General features: G+C 37.1%; 1 protein-coding gene across 2 annotated transcripts in view; it reads right to left on the reverse strand.

Moving 5' to 3' along the window:
- phf24 (PHD finger protein 24) overlaps window positions 1-1,842 on the reverse strand; it is a 46,568-nt gene extending 44,726 nt beyond the window's left edge. For both annotated transcript variants that reach the window (XM_028463452.1, XM_028463451.1), the window contains exon 1: window positions 1,481-1,842. The gene's annotated coding sequence lies outside the window, so the exon portion shown is untranslated. The remainder of the gene's footprint in view (window positions 1-1,480) is intronic.
- Window positions 1,843-14,927: the final 13,085 nt, after the last annotated feature.

Consider the following 14,927-nt stretch of genomic DNA (forward strand, 5'->3'; position numbering starts at 1 on the left):
GATTTACTGTTATTAACAGGCCAAATTTAAAGAGTACACTTGCTGTTGCTTTGAACTCTAGTTACACAGTAGTAAATGTTATGATGCATTAGATTTACTTGAAACTTCAGTTAAATGACACATTTCCCATCATATTGAGGTTGATAGGTGATGGGTTCAGCATTCCTTCCTATTACGTGGGTATTTTTTCCTCCCACACTATGATTCCCTTCCCAAAGCTGTTGGATGCCACTGCCATTGGTATGTGCTGATTAGAATCCAAACTAGCCCCCCTTTTCATTTCTGGTTTCAACAAGAAAGAAAAGGCGAGGGAGGGGGCGGGAAGAGTTTTTCAATGGAAGTACCACAAAGGGTGCCTTTTCATGGGAAACAAACCGCCTTTAGCTGAAGATCTCACCCACAGACCGGGGGAGCAAAGACCTGGAACTAATTACACTAACGAGTTCATCCAGACCCATGTAATGGTGGGCGAGCACAATCACTAACAGGCCATCTGAAACATGCAGATGTACGTACATACAGGTTCCCCAAGACAAACCAGAGCGTTTTAGGATTCTACTTTTGCTTTTGCCAGTTTTTGTTTTGCACTGGTCACTCATGGAAAAATTGCAAGCATCAAAGAATAAACCACTGACTCTTTTCTCTCTCATAACAGACTTCAAAGCTACAAAAGGCTTCAAATCTGAGTTGTGAAGAAATGTGTGAAAAAGTGAGTGGTGCTTGAATCAAGAAGGAATTTAAATCTCAATGCATCGTCAAGCTGGAAACATCACGTTGGCATTCAGATGCTGCCAGGCATAGGGAAATGTGCCAGCTCTTAGAAGAGTTCAACAATAAGCAGAAAGCCAGCAGTCATTGAATCAACTCGAGGCTGGAGGAAGGGGAATCTGCAAAAGCCTGGGATGACAGGACTCACTCAAGGTTGACACCAAAAGTGGCTTGTTTGCTGGGCAGGAACAATTAGGTTGTAAACAAAGACTGATGGAGATCTTAATGGAGAGCAGCAGTTCCCCCGTGGGACCATGCTGGAAGGGAAGTGGACAAACAAGCTGGAGAGTAAACGCAGATCCAGGTTTGCAATCCCACAATATTAGGCTGCAATATACAGCTCAGTCAGGCAACCAACTGGTGCTTTAACATTTTTCCTCCCAATGACGTACATGCTCTAACTATAGCCCAAGAAATTCCCTGTTTTCCCTTGAGTTCCTGCAGGATTTTGTGCCCAAAGGATGAACACAAAGACAAAAGCCAATACAATAACTGCTAGTTTTGTTACCAACATGTATTGATCACCTAAACCTCATATGAATGCTGACCTAAATATGTTTCCAATTCAAGCATCTCTGCTTCCTAAGCACATCAATCCAATTGAGTTCTGTCTGAGAGTAAAAGCAGCATTTTACTCTAGTCACTAATCTTTGTTATATAACATTTCAAAGAGATAGGAGGAAAAAATTACATGTGCCTCGTGCGGACTTACCTTTAAAAGGATCAGATCGGTGGTGGTCACCGCGACTTATTGACGAAAGGAGGGACTTTATCCTTCTGTCTCAAGCCCAGTAGTGCAGCATGGCAAAGACTTGGCTCAGATGAAGTATGCCCGCCTCAGGGAGGCAGAGAGATGGTACGGCTGTTTTATTACCCTTTCAACCCCCTTGCAGCCTCTACAGAGTGAATTTACTATCGGAAGCTACTCCTCTCCTGGTCTTTTTCCACGCAAAGGGATAAAGTCTTCTGTAAGACTGCCGCGGACAGCTCCAGTGCTGATATCTTCTGTTCGACCTCCCTCCCTTCCTTTCTGTTTCTCTATCTCTCCCCTTTCCCTCCCTCCTTGCCTGTGCTACTCCCTGAGCCTGAGTGGAGAAAAACGCAGCCTGCTGGTAGTTCAGGCAGCAGAATAGAAAAGGGAGGAGGAAGAACCTTGGTGCACTCAGACAGACACTAAAGTAAAATCTGGGATTAATTATCAATCATCACAACCCTCCTTTTCCTCTATATCCTGTTAGTCACAAGCTTTCCTGTAAATAACTTTAGAACCCCCTGAACTCCATTTGAAAAATTCCTACAAACATGTTTTTAAAGTAAGGGGCATCTAAAGCGTGAGTAGATGCTCATTTTAGAGAGAAAAATGGACATGTGTTGGAAGGAAAAGATGCACAGTTAATGGAGCCTGAAGATATCCAGCATATGTGAAACATGAAGCATCTGATGCACTCAGGGCTACATCTGCACCGTACCGATTAGAGTTCTCTTCCAGACTGCTTCAAAGATGTGGAAATATAGTGCTCCAGTTGTGTTGTCTGGGTTTACAAACTTTCTATGTTAGAATGTTGCAGGTTTGTGCACTTGTTAACTATGTTTTTTTCCACCTCATGTCATTGAACATGTTTTGGGTCTTGGTTTTATTATAGTTTACAGATACAGGGATGTTTGTGTAATTTCCCTGCATCGGACAGCAATTTTAATAATCTATCTTTGTAAATATTATTAAATCTGTTGTTTTTTTCAGGTTTTAGATGTGATATTTAAACCATTGTTTATATATTTTAGAATTATGGCAACATTATCATCATTTGATCATGATTAATTAAAAGAAAGAAAAAAAAGTCATTCCAAAAATTTGTTTTAAGAACTAAAATATTTTTTTAGGTTAAAGTATATGGATGAAGGAACAAATCAAGTTTAAAAGCATCACTTTTGAAATAGTGTGCATTAATTTCTTTATAGAAAATAAATCTAAAAATTCTATGCTAGATTGTATGTTTAATGTTTCTATTCTATTCTGTGCTTTGAATATGCTAGAGCGAGGGTGTTTATTACGCCGATTGTGATCAACTGGCAGATTGCGTAATCGATCGTGTTTTTGTTTCCCCTCTCAGCTTTACCTCCACATCCATAAAACAATGCACACTATTTAGCTATGTTGTGTTATTTAGTGATGTAAACAAACAAGCTAGCTTTGAGAGATAAGATTCCAATATTGCACTTTTCAAACTGTATGTGTAACTGTAGCTCAAAAAAAAAACTTTTTAGACCAAACAAAAATTGCACAGCATTGCAGTGTATAAATGTCAGAAATGAATAAGTGTAATTGTTGCCAAATTTATTTCAGCTCTTAAAGAAAACTACTTCTCTATAGCAATAAATACATTTGCAAGTTGGAATAATGAAAATAATGTATTCCTTAAACATATATATATATATGTATGTATGTATGTGTGTGTGTGTTGTTCAAACAATACATTTACCAATGATACCAAAGCAAGACTCAAGCAATGACCTACATATTTACGTTTGTTCATTTTATTTAAATTGTTTATTGTTTAATAAGTAAACATTGAAAGGATGCTTTGTGCTGCTTATATTATTAGCATACATGATTGATACATTTAATACATGACCAATTTTGCACATGGAGCTGATCAATTCCAGCCATTGTCAGCCTGTGAAAATAATATCAATACATCGATTGACATCATATGAACTCTTGTATTATTCAAAGTAAAATGCATTTGCTTTGATTAACTTTGAGTTTTTTTTTTAATTGACGGTCCACATTGTAAAGGCGAAGCAGTGTAGCAATAAATCTCTGAACTGAAGGTTCTTTGCAGCAGGGTTTACTGTGGTTAATGTATGTCCCACTGTGTTGTTCCCCTGCCTGATGGTTGAAATGGAGGGTCATGAATTAATGATGAAGACATAAGTGCACACTGACCCAGGTGGACCCACAGGTCTTGAAACGCTCGGCCTCTTTTCACGGTGGTGGTGGGGGGTGGTTGTGGGGTGGGGTGGAATGGTCAACTGTGGGATGTGGTAAGGGTCACCTGACCTGACACTTTTTCCTTCCCAATGATTTATTTTATAACCCAAGAATCTGCATAAATAATTTAGTTTTTGCCTTTAACATTTCACTTTCACAGCAGTTACAAAACAGTCTACATAATTAGCTCTTTTTTGTAAGATACAAAATGTGATTTGTAATAGTGTGGCCATGGAAACAAAAGGAGCACCGGCTTGATGTTGTCATGTGCACTCGAAGTAGTTTGCACTTGGATTTGATTTCAACAAATAAAGGCTGAAATCACTCTTTTGTGCTAAATCAAACTAGCACTAAAGTACTAAAGAACACAGGTGTTTACATCTCATCTACAGATCACCTCTAACACTAATAGACAGGAAGGCTGAGAGCCAACTTATAGAGGGGAGGGGACATGCTATGGGGCCAAATGTTGCTCCATGTTGATGTATTAAAAGAAATTTAAATATTAAAATGTTGGGTTAATTGAAATTTTACATTTAATGCTATATACGAAGCGTTGCTTCTTACCTCCTCCATCCAAACTCTGTAATGAAGAACTTGATGTCCTTCCATTATAATTTTTAAGATGTTCCATCACTAATTGATTTATGCCAATGTGAAGCAGTGAGGAGGGGCAGGCATGTGTGGCTGTTAGTAGAAAGTCACAGGAATAACCAGGTTTTAGCATATTTGTTTTAGCAGATGTAAGACATATGAGACACACATATATCCCTTGCTTTGATAGAGAGATGAGCACTACCTTTAAAATGTTAATGCCACTTTATAATAAGATTGTTTTAGTGTGAAGGAATGATAAAATTACATCTTCCCCCTCAGCTTCCAATCATATCAGGTTTCATTATTCTCAAGTTTCATTCCCAACAACCAGGCTTTCACTCACCACAGTTTTGTATTCTCATATTTCATTTCAAACGCTCCTATTTCATTCTTTTTTTCTTGTAAATTATTCATGAAATCCTAGTGTTTTAGGTACATACTGTACATCATGTATTGTACACGTCCTCCATTGCTTTTCTTCTCCATCTTGCTTCATTCAGGAAATCCCCTCAGTCCTGGTGAACCTTCATTTCTGCCTTTCTATGAGCCATTCTATGGACTAATACTGTTGTTTATTCAACAAAATAATCTCTTGTTCTCCTTTGAAGGCCTTGTGCTCTGAGATGAAAGAGCTGAATACATTGCAGAGAGTTGGTTTTGTTTTGTTAAATTGAGACTCGGTTGAGCATTTCTTTGAAACACATTGTTTTAATTAAGCAAATGTAAATTTTTACTGTATTTGTTTGCATTAATATCCAATGATCTTCAGCACACGATGCAAGTGTTGTCTTAGAAACCTTTGTATTGACAGATGTGATCTTTGATTTGTTTTGCCCTAGTGTTTTACTCTCGGTTTGTTGTCAACCAATCACTGTGAATGTAATCATGTGACCAGCTCATTAATGAACTGTTTTAATATGTGTAAATAAAAGTGGTGCCTGATTCAGTGGAACGAAGGTTAACACTGTGGGCCGATACTACGAAGCTAGATAATTATATCCTGGATTTATCTCCATTAGCAGGCTTCTCCAAACCAAACATTCTCCGCCAGAGAGAAGCTGTCCTACGAATCTCGATTACAACATGCTAAGTTAAGTAAGTTGATTTCAGCCTGGCTACGTGTGTGCTCTTGTGACAGAGGAGGAGATTACAGTGTCAGAGCAATCACAATCACGGATAAACTGTATAGAGCAATTTACGTCACAATTCAGGAATAATTCTTTAAAAATATTAAGAATTAAAATCCATAATTCAGACCAAAAACAACAATGTTGCTGCAGTAAAAGCAGGAAGGAATAAATGTAGGAATTAATTAGTGTTAAAGCTTAAATTAGTGAGATTATAAATGGAGAATAAATACTTTTACCTTGTCTGTGGCTCTGATGCTACGTTCATACAGCTCAGCCTACATCATAAGGTGGACAATATTTGTATTTTATATTATCTTACAGGACTGCGGTTCTTTGCATCACCACAAAATACATTAATAAATTCCTTAATTTATTTATCGTCCTGACAGCACCCAATGCACACAGGTTTCATCAGCTGACTAATGTAGGTCAGTCAATCAGATATAAACCAATATCTTTCCTATAGAAGGCGGGACTTTCATACTCGCTCAGATCTAATCCAGAACAAAACCTGGTCCCAACCAGGTTAGGTATTCAGCCTAAGTTACCATGGTGAATTATCTCTGTAAGACATTAGCGAGCTTAGTAGGACAGCACACACTGATCAAATCCCAGAAGTTAACGCAATAAGAGGAAATCCAGCCTTTTGTGTTGGAGTTACTTTGTTGTGTATTCAGACCATCATCTACCCTGAGAGATTTTAGTCTTCAATTGACAAAACTAATAATAAACAAATCAAGTCAATTCAAACAGGTTATTGGGCGAATTATGGAACCAAACCCAGCGTTGTCTTGACATGTGAGGGTACACCATTGGATTTAAGCGGTGTACACACACAAGGATTTTCCAAATCTGAAGAGGTTTTTTTTTTTTTTTTTTTTTTTTTAATCTGTTACATACCCCACACATTAAGATTAAAAATCAGGCATTAAACAGTTTATATAGCACTCTGTGTGGTGTGCTCTGATGATCTAAACACAGCACATCACACACAACGATTCTGTCTTGTTCTTTCTTGTTTCACAGTCACCTTACTTTGCCTCGATCGTCAGCTCCGATCCATTTCGGGTCCAATTATAGAGACAAATTCATACTTAACACACCACAGACCACAGACGTGAGACCTGTAACAGAGACACTGAAAAGTTGCCAACTAATAAAATGTATTTAATGTGTAAAAAAACCATGTACTTCATATTAACAAAAACAACAAACTGAAATAGCGATTTCATTGTCTGAGAGTTGCCTTGTATGAGGAATTAAAGGAACTTTACAACAGTTAGTTCCGACCGAGTGATTTGATTGGACAACAGACGTTCCAAAAGTGCTGCTATTGAGCAACAACAGCACTGGGACTTCTTACGGAAGATAGTACAGCTGATCTAAATATGGTAAACTGCCGTTACATCTGGGCTACACACTGCAGTACACTGTACTACGTTCACACTGCACGTCTTAATGCATAATTCAGATTTTTTCAAAAAAAAAATTTTTTTGGTGTCATCGTTTATATTACCTATTAAATGCATCTTCAATCAGTTTGGAGTATGAACAGAATGTGACCCTGAAGTGACGTTTATGGAATTAAATATGGAGGCATCCAGTGTAGGACTGTATCACCCTGAGAAAGTTTCTTTCCAAAAGAAGTCAGCTCTTGAGAGCCAGGTTTATTGCTCTTGCCATTTGCTGTGTGACGGCTGCTACATCTTTACAACGGACTGTTTGGACGCAGAGTCGCAGTCAACTGGTGCTGTTCAGACTGTCTTTAACAGATTGAATACAGCTCGCAGATGAGCAAAAAGATCAGATTTGGGTGGCATTTCCTTGTAGTGTGAACATAGCCTGTGTGCTCACCACTTGTGGAACTATTTTTGTTGGTGGAGCCAAATTATTAAATAAACAAACAAATCAATATTTCTCGTTACTGTTAACTAATAAAATGCCACTGTAGAACTGTTGTAAAAAAGCAATATCACACTCACGGTCGCACTGGTGTGATTATCTCAACCAAACTAGGCCTCGTGCTTTCAACCGAATCACACCAGTGCTGATATTTCATCACAACAGCTCTCCCTCCTGTGTGATATTGCTTAAATTAAAGCCATGGTACAGCATATTGTTAACATAATAGTAACCTTATAAGAAATTCAATAGAAGTAGTGGAAGACTGTATTGTAAAGTATCTTGTATAATCATACTGTGCAATACTCTATTCATATTTTGTGTGCATATTTCTAATCAAATCTATTGATGTCTAATGTTTATTTGATGCAAAAGTTTTCTAAGATGGTGTATAGCTCTTTGTCTCAATATTCATGTCCTCTCAATTTCAGATCAAGTCTCTACTGCGTTCAGAGACCACTCCTGTGTCCCGCGGTGGTTGCAGTTAAATTTACATTAATGTGTTCAGTTTTTGCAAACAATTAAGGCAAACAGCCAGCTGAACACGCGTCATGCTGGTTTTGTATCACTTTCACTCGCACATTATCCTCTTCCACTCTTCCAAACAACACCCTCAAGATGACATTGTATTGTAACTTTGACTCCTGGTTGTTTGTCTCAATTAAGTATTACAATTTTTTTCTTCCTAATACTGTAGTAAAGATGGCTTGAAAATTTTAACTGTCAAGTGGGGGGAAAAAAAAAACTTTGTTGATATGCTTCATTACACAACATAAAAATCACACATTTCATTGCTCTTTCACACTAATCAGGTTTATCTGAGCAGACAGCTGGGAAAATAATCATTGGTGCAGGTAACTAAATATCTAAGGAGGAAGCTGTTGATACACACCACCTGTTTTGAGGTGAAAAATGCTAATTGTACATTAATATGCACAAAAAGATCAAATATACACTGTGTTATTGTAAATCTTAGCACTTCCAATCATAAATGGTCTTTTATGTGCATTATGCCCAACTTTTTAAACTCATATGGTTTAGGTTTTTTATTTAGTTAAAATGCAGAATGGAGACATACAAGTAAAAACTTCTTCTTATTAAGGCATATGTTTTCAGAGTTAATGCTTTCATTTTTTGATGTATAAAGACTAGTGAAATGTACCCGTTATCCTTTCACTGGCGAACACTTTTTGTTTTGTGCTAATTTTTCTTTTTAAGTCAATCCTGTCTCTATGATCAGTGTGAGAACACCTGGTTATGTCTGTGTAGGAGGTAAACCTGTTTGTCTCCATGGTAACGACATTGACTTAAAGGACTTTCCAAAAGTTAAACTTCTTGGATGTAGTGGAAGCTTTATTGATGGTTAATACAGTATCTCTCTCTCATATTCCAGCAGCTGTGGTTGTGTCCTTTTAAAATAACCAAAGTTGATGACATTGTAGATTATATTACATTTAATTTCACTTTGAAATTAGTTCATACCACAGGCGTAACTATCGACGGTGCAAAGGGTGCAGCAGTGCACCGGGGCCCAGGCGACGTAAGGGGCCCATAAAGGAAGACAAAAAAACTGTCCAGATACGGCGGTTTTGGTGAATGAAATAGCTTGGAGCAGGTCGGTAAGGTAACGCTTAGTGGCTAGTATAGTGGCTTATTGGCTAGATTAGCAAGGCCCAATAAAATGTGTTTTCCACTTTAATTTTTTTAATTCAGTTTTGTTTTTCAGAAATATTGATAATTTTTCAAAGAAAATATTAGTTTTTAACTCCTGTGAGGAAACAAAATAAATACTAATAAATTTTTAAAAAATTCATAATTAAAAAAAAATGTATGTCATTATTTATGTCATATAAATATGTATAGTTTAAATTAACCTAATTTACGTTATTCTATGTTCTGTAGCTCTGATGTGATGTTCAAATGTAACGTTCGAATAACGTTGCTCCAAAGGACTTTTATTTTGTAAACCGGAAGTTCCCACTGAAACGGTTGTACTTGAGGTAGCTTGCTGACTGTAAATGTGTACCTACGAGGCACGGACAAAAGGCTGGAATAAAAAGAACTAAAGGACAACATGGACTGAGTTATTTTTGATTAGCCAGGCACAACAGTTCAAACACTGAGCAGGTGAAGATGATCAAAGCTAATGCACCACTGAGCTACACGAAAAATGGAATGGAGCTTTACAGGCACAGGTTTACAGGTTGTTTTTAGACGATGTTTGTGGTAATTTAGGCAGAGTTTAATGCAGCCAGGACAGGAGGGAGGAGGGCGGGGCACCTAATAAGCGGTCCCCGGAAACATTTCCCCATTAAAAAAAGTTCCTTTACAATTCTGTCTATTTCCATGTTTAACCGTTTTCAATGGTCAATTCCACGATTCCGTTAACGCGGATTTTATAGGGCCCTAGATTAGGATGAGCGTAAAGCTAAAATGACCAAGTTAGATAAGTTTTTTACTCAAACCCAGGCAACGATTAGCGTTCCGCTCGAGGCTAGAGCTAGTTTGCCATTTAGCTCCAATGAAGGCACCGACAGCATCATCGACACTACCAGTTTCTCCGAGCGGTCATAAGGAGAGACTTCCCCGCTACCTCAGCCTCAGAGGTCGGACTCGGCAGACTCGGCTGTGCCCGGTACCAGTGGACCTGTAACAGGGATTATTCGGCCTGACTAATTCGACTGTACGACCTCACTCTGCCTCCGACGCCAAGACAAAAGCCTATATAATGGCCATAAGATGAGTTTTTGATGAGTGAATACAGCTTCTGTCTGTTTTGAAGTAGGATTTAAACCTATAGCGATGCACTTGTAACCTCATATGTATGAAATATGTGAACTGTCTGTCATCCTTCTGGGTTGATTCCTAATTTTTGCTACCCTTAGGGGGTATGCTACGAAGCTAGATAATTATATCCTGGATTTATCTCCATTAGCGGGCTTCACCTAACCAAACATTCCCAGTCAGAGAGAAGCTGTCCTACGAAGGTCGACAACTACACACTAATTTAAGCCAAGTGATTTCAGCCTGCTACATGCGGGGGTGGAGATTGTAGCGTCTGACTTATCACGACAACCTGGTCTCGACCAGGTTAGGTGTTGCTTAAGTTTAAAAACAACACTGTTGTTACAGAAAAGGCAAAAATTAAAGAACACAAGCAGGAAGCTACTGACATTATTAATGTGTAAAAGCGTGAGATTATTTATGATATCAATCCACTGAATGATAAACAGACAGCGCTCTGATCAGTTAAACTTAATTACAGCACACACATGTTTCTATTTCGGTAGATCTCTATTTATCACACACATTGGGATGAGAGCAGATTGTTTCACTATAGTATGTTCCTGCTGATGCTGTCAGTCTCACTATAGCGTATGAATGATTGAATGAATGAATGAACGAATGACTTCACCCAGTCCGCGCGTACGAAGACAGGCTTTATCAGCTGTCTGTAAATCAGTCCATTAGATATAAATCTATATTTTTCTTAAAGGATGTCATCAGTAAATGAAAGGATTGCATCTATCCATTAATAATCTTTCTTTCCTAAATGCATCTGTCAGATCTGCACCAACAAGGATCTTCGAGCAATGAGCAGGTCATTTTGAACTGACTGGTCAAGAGGTGGTACTTTAGCACTTGCTAAGATCCTAGCAAGAACAAAACCTGGTTCCGACCAGGTTAGTCGTTAGGCTAAGTTACCATGGTGATTTAGCTTCGTAAGACGTTAGCGAGCTTCGTAGGACAGCACACACTGATTAAATCCCAGAAGTTAGCGAGATAAAATGTAATCTAGTTTAACGTAAATGTTCTCTTCAGAAAATGAAAGGTATTCTTTATTTGATTTGATCTATTACATACAATATAGTTCACCTGTTCTCCTTCGCAATGATTTTGGATAATTGAAAAAAACACATTTGTGAAAAATGTGGTCTTAAGATGCATTTTTATGAAGAAAAACAGTAAAGACGGATTAAGATCTTGTAATAAGAGGGAAGTTTCACTTGCTGTGCCTGTGTGTGTCCAAGCATGTGTGTATGTATTTGTAATTAGAGTGGGCGCACAAAAAATATTAACACCGGGGTCTATCACCATGTTACGCCACGGGTACATACCATGTTACATTCAGCTGTTTGTAAAAATCTTTGGTTATGAGATTCTACAAACATGTCTCTCTCTGTACATGGGAAACTTTAATCAATATGTACAGTCATGGCCAAAAATATTGGCACCCCTGCACTTCTGTCAGATAATGCACCACTTCTCCCAGAAAATTGTTGAAATTACAAATGCATTGGTATTCACATGTTTATTTCTTTTGTTTACATTGGAACAACACAAAAAAGTAGGGGGAAAAAATCTGATATCATTCTACAAAGAACTCCAAAAATGGACTGGACAAAATTATTTATTCATTCAACAATTTTCTGGGAGAAGTGGTGTATTATCTGACAGAGGTGCAGAGGTGCCAATATTTGTGGCCATGATTGTATGTGCAGGATCCTTTTGAATGTGGCCAAAAAAGCCACAAACAAAAACTGGCTCTGCACTGAGATACAATGAACAGTGGACTTGCATTGTCAAATAAATCAAAGCAGAAAGACTCACCTACAAACTAAGGACAAAATAAGCTCCTACCTATTTCTTATGAATAACTAGGTCAGTTAGTAAGGAGAGGTTACAGTCTATAGTTGTTTTGTTGTTTTCCATTTAAATAAATGTGGCTTGTTTTATTTCTCATTTTCCTGTTTTGCTTTGTTGTGTTTAAATAGCTTAACGGAGATTGTTTGTGTTGTTTGTTAAAAAAAAAAAAAGACAATACCACGTTATCATTTACACCAGTTGCCATGGTGTTTATTGGTAACCCAAATGTTTTACAGTTTTTCTTAGTCTTTAATAGTTGGTTTAAATTAAATTCAACCTTTTTGTTTTAATTATATGCACAAACAAAGTACTTCTCTAGTTTTACCTCAACATTTTATCACACAGTTCATACTTTAACGTTTTTACTTCTACAAAAATGATTGCATAGTGGATACTGATTAAACTCTTGAACATATGATCATACTATTCATGCATTCTCAGTGCACTATATTTTAGGTTACGCTACAATAATGTAAAGGCCGCGAGCCATCAATCAGGAACCACCAGCTCCAACATCAAGACACCTGAAATGGAAAAGGTGAGGAGAAGGCACAGACTGCAGGAAAAACATGATACACTTGTTCCTAGTGGTTGGGTTAACATTAAACGTCTTGCAGCATCCTCCATGCTCAGAAATGCTACCACTACAGACAAGGTTTCGTCTTGTACTGGTTGCACGTATTGATATATGGGGTGGACATCAGTGTAAATGGTGTGAAACAGTGTGAGCAGTATGATGGGTTATGCATTTAGGACATCATATCTTGCTTTTACATGTAACTACTTCACTGATGGATATTTTCCCTGAGTGTTCACCTTAATGCTCCAAATACATATTATCTTCTGATCCAATATTTTATCCTCAGATCTCTTGGCAAAGGAGACTCATTTTCAGCATTATATTCTCTTAAAACGCACAAAATAATCTTCAAAATGCTCAATTACAAATAAATACAACGATGAGACTACATAGTTGGAGTTATTATACAGTATCTCTTTAATTTCATTACAGAACATAATTTATTTGCTTTCATAATAAAACATTAAAGGTTAGATACATTATCTGTTTATTTTTGTGTTATGTACACAAAGATGTCGTCTTTTTGGTTTTGTGATTTTTTTTTCTAAATTTCTTCACACACTGTGCTCCTTTCTGTTTGCTTTAGCTGTGTTTGAAATTGTTCCCTGTGTCTTGTTTTTCTTGCCACCAAATGTGATCTTTTATAGTGGACTCAGGGTAGAATTCTTTTTATTCAGCTCAAATCTTCTAAAACATGTTACTTTGGTCTCTTGATTTGTTTTATGAGAAAAACTATTTGAAGTCTACAATTCTTAATGGCAGTAGTTATCAAACCAGGAAAAAAAGTAGCTTTTTAATTCAACATTCTTTTGGATAAAAGTCAATTTCACACTGATGGTGAGTATTATAACCAGAATGAGTGGTCTTTACAACTTGTTTTTTTTTGTCCTGCTTAAAGTTAAATTAAGGATATCATTTAATGATGAAGATATCATTTTTTTTTTGTATTTTATTTAAATGTACAAATAACTGCATGTTGTAGCTTTTAAATTGAATGTTGATGTTTCCTTAAGCATACGCTTCTCCAGAGTGACTGATCCTGCGCTCATACACACTGCTTGATAGGATAGAATGAGGCGGTAATTAGATTTTTATTCTCATGCTGAAATCCGAGAGACTCCTGGCAAATTCTAATCTTTCATCTCCCTGCCCATCAACTGCAGAGCAGAATGACGAAGCAGGAAGAGGGATCACTAATCTGGCAGTGATGGAGTTTATTGGATTGCAGCTGTTTTTTGTCACACTGTGGCTTTTTCTCATGACATTTTGCTCTTACCATGTGGGTAGCTGCAACTGAGGTGATTTTTTTTTTTTTTTTTTTTACACAGTATATCTGCCAACTGATGCTGAGCTACGTTTTCTTTTTAACCTTAGCTTTAACAGAATTGCTTTTTTTCTATACATCTTCAAACTATGGGGTGCCAACTGTAAAAATTTTGTATAAAAGTTTTAGCTAGCACATTTTCATTATTTATCTCACTTTTCTCATATTTAGCACATCTAAATATTTAAATCGAAATCGAAACGATATATGTTATATCTAAATGTTAAATCTATATCTAGATTTAATGCTTTTTTTTACCTCTATATATGTGGTTAAATGTTGTGTTAAATGTAGGAAAATGTGCTAAATATGAGAAAAGTGAGATAAATAATGTGTTAGCTAAAACTTTTATACTAATTTTTTATACTTGGCACCCCATATCAAACCAGATCCAAAAACTTACTGATAGAATGAGCACTATTTACCTTTTCTTAGTTGGACAAATTACACTGATACGAAATTACACTGTCGTTATGTGTTATAACACCTCATTTGACAAACTACAAAAGACATTTTGCTAGTTTTACTGGTCCCAACTTAAAATGTTCTTAGTTTCTAGACCTGATTATGAAACAAACCCTTTATCAAGTCAATTATATTCTCATTTAACATTCTAAATTTTCTAGATCTGACTGTGGCAGTTGGTGTTATAGTTGTAATGGATGTAATGGTAGTGAACCCATTTTACAGAGATGAGGAGGAAGCCATTAAAATGTCCAATCAAAACTATATTTAATGGTAAAGGCTAAAATCCAACAAACGAACAGAAGAAACCTTGGTAGTTAGGGACACGTGGGTTGACATCCAATGAGCAAGCATACAACCAGGCCCTGTTTATACGACAACGTTTGGCTTGTTTTATCGTTTGTTTCCAAAAAGTTCCACGATCACACTGCAAAGTTTTCAAAACGATCTCTGTTTACATGAGACCATGGGAAACAAAAAAAACAAAGTCTTATACATGCCAGGCCAATAGAAGGCAGCGTG

Source organism: Gouania willdenowi, chromosome 12, assembly GCF_900634775.1.
Source record: "Gouania willdenowi chromosome 12, fGouWil2.1, whole genome shotgun sequence".
NCBI classification, from domain to species: Eukaryota; Metazoa; Chordata; class Actinopteri; order Blenniiformes; family Gobiesocidae; genus Gouania; species Gouania willdenowi.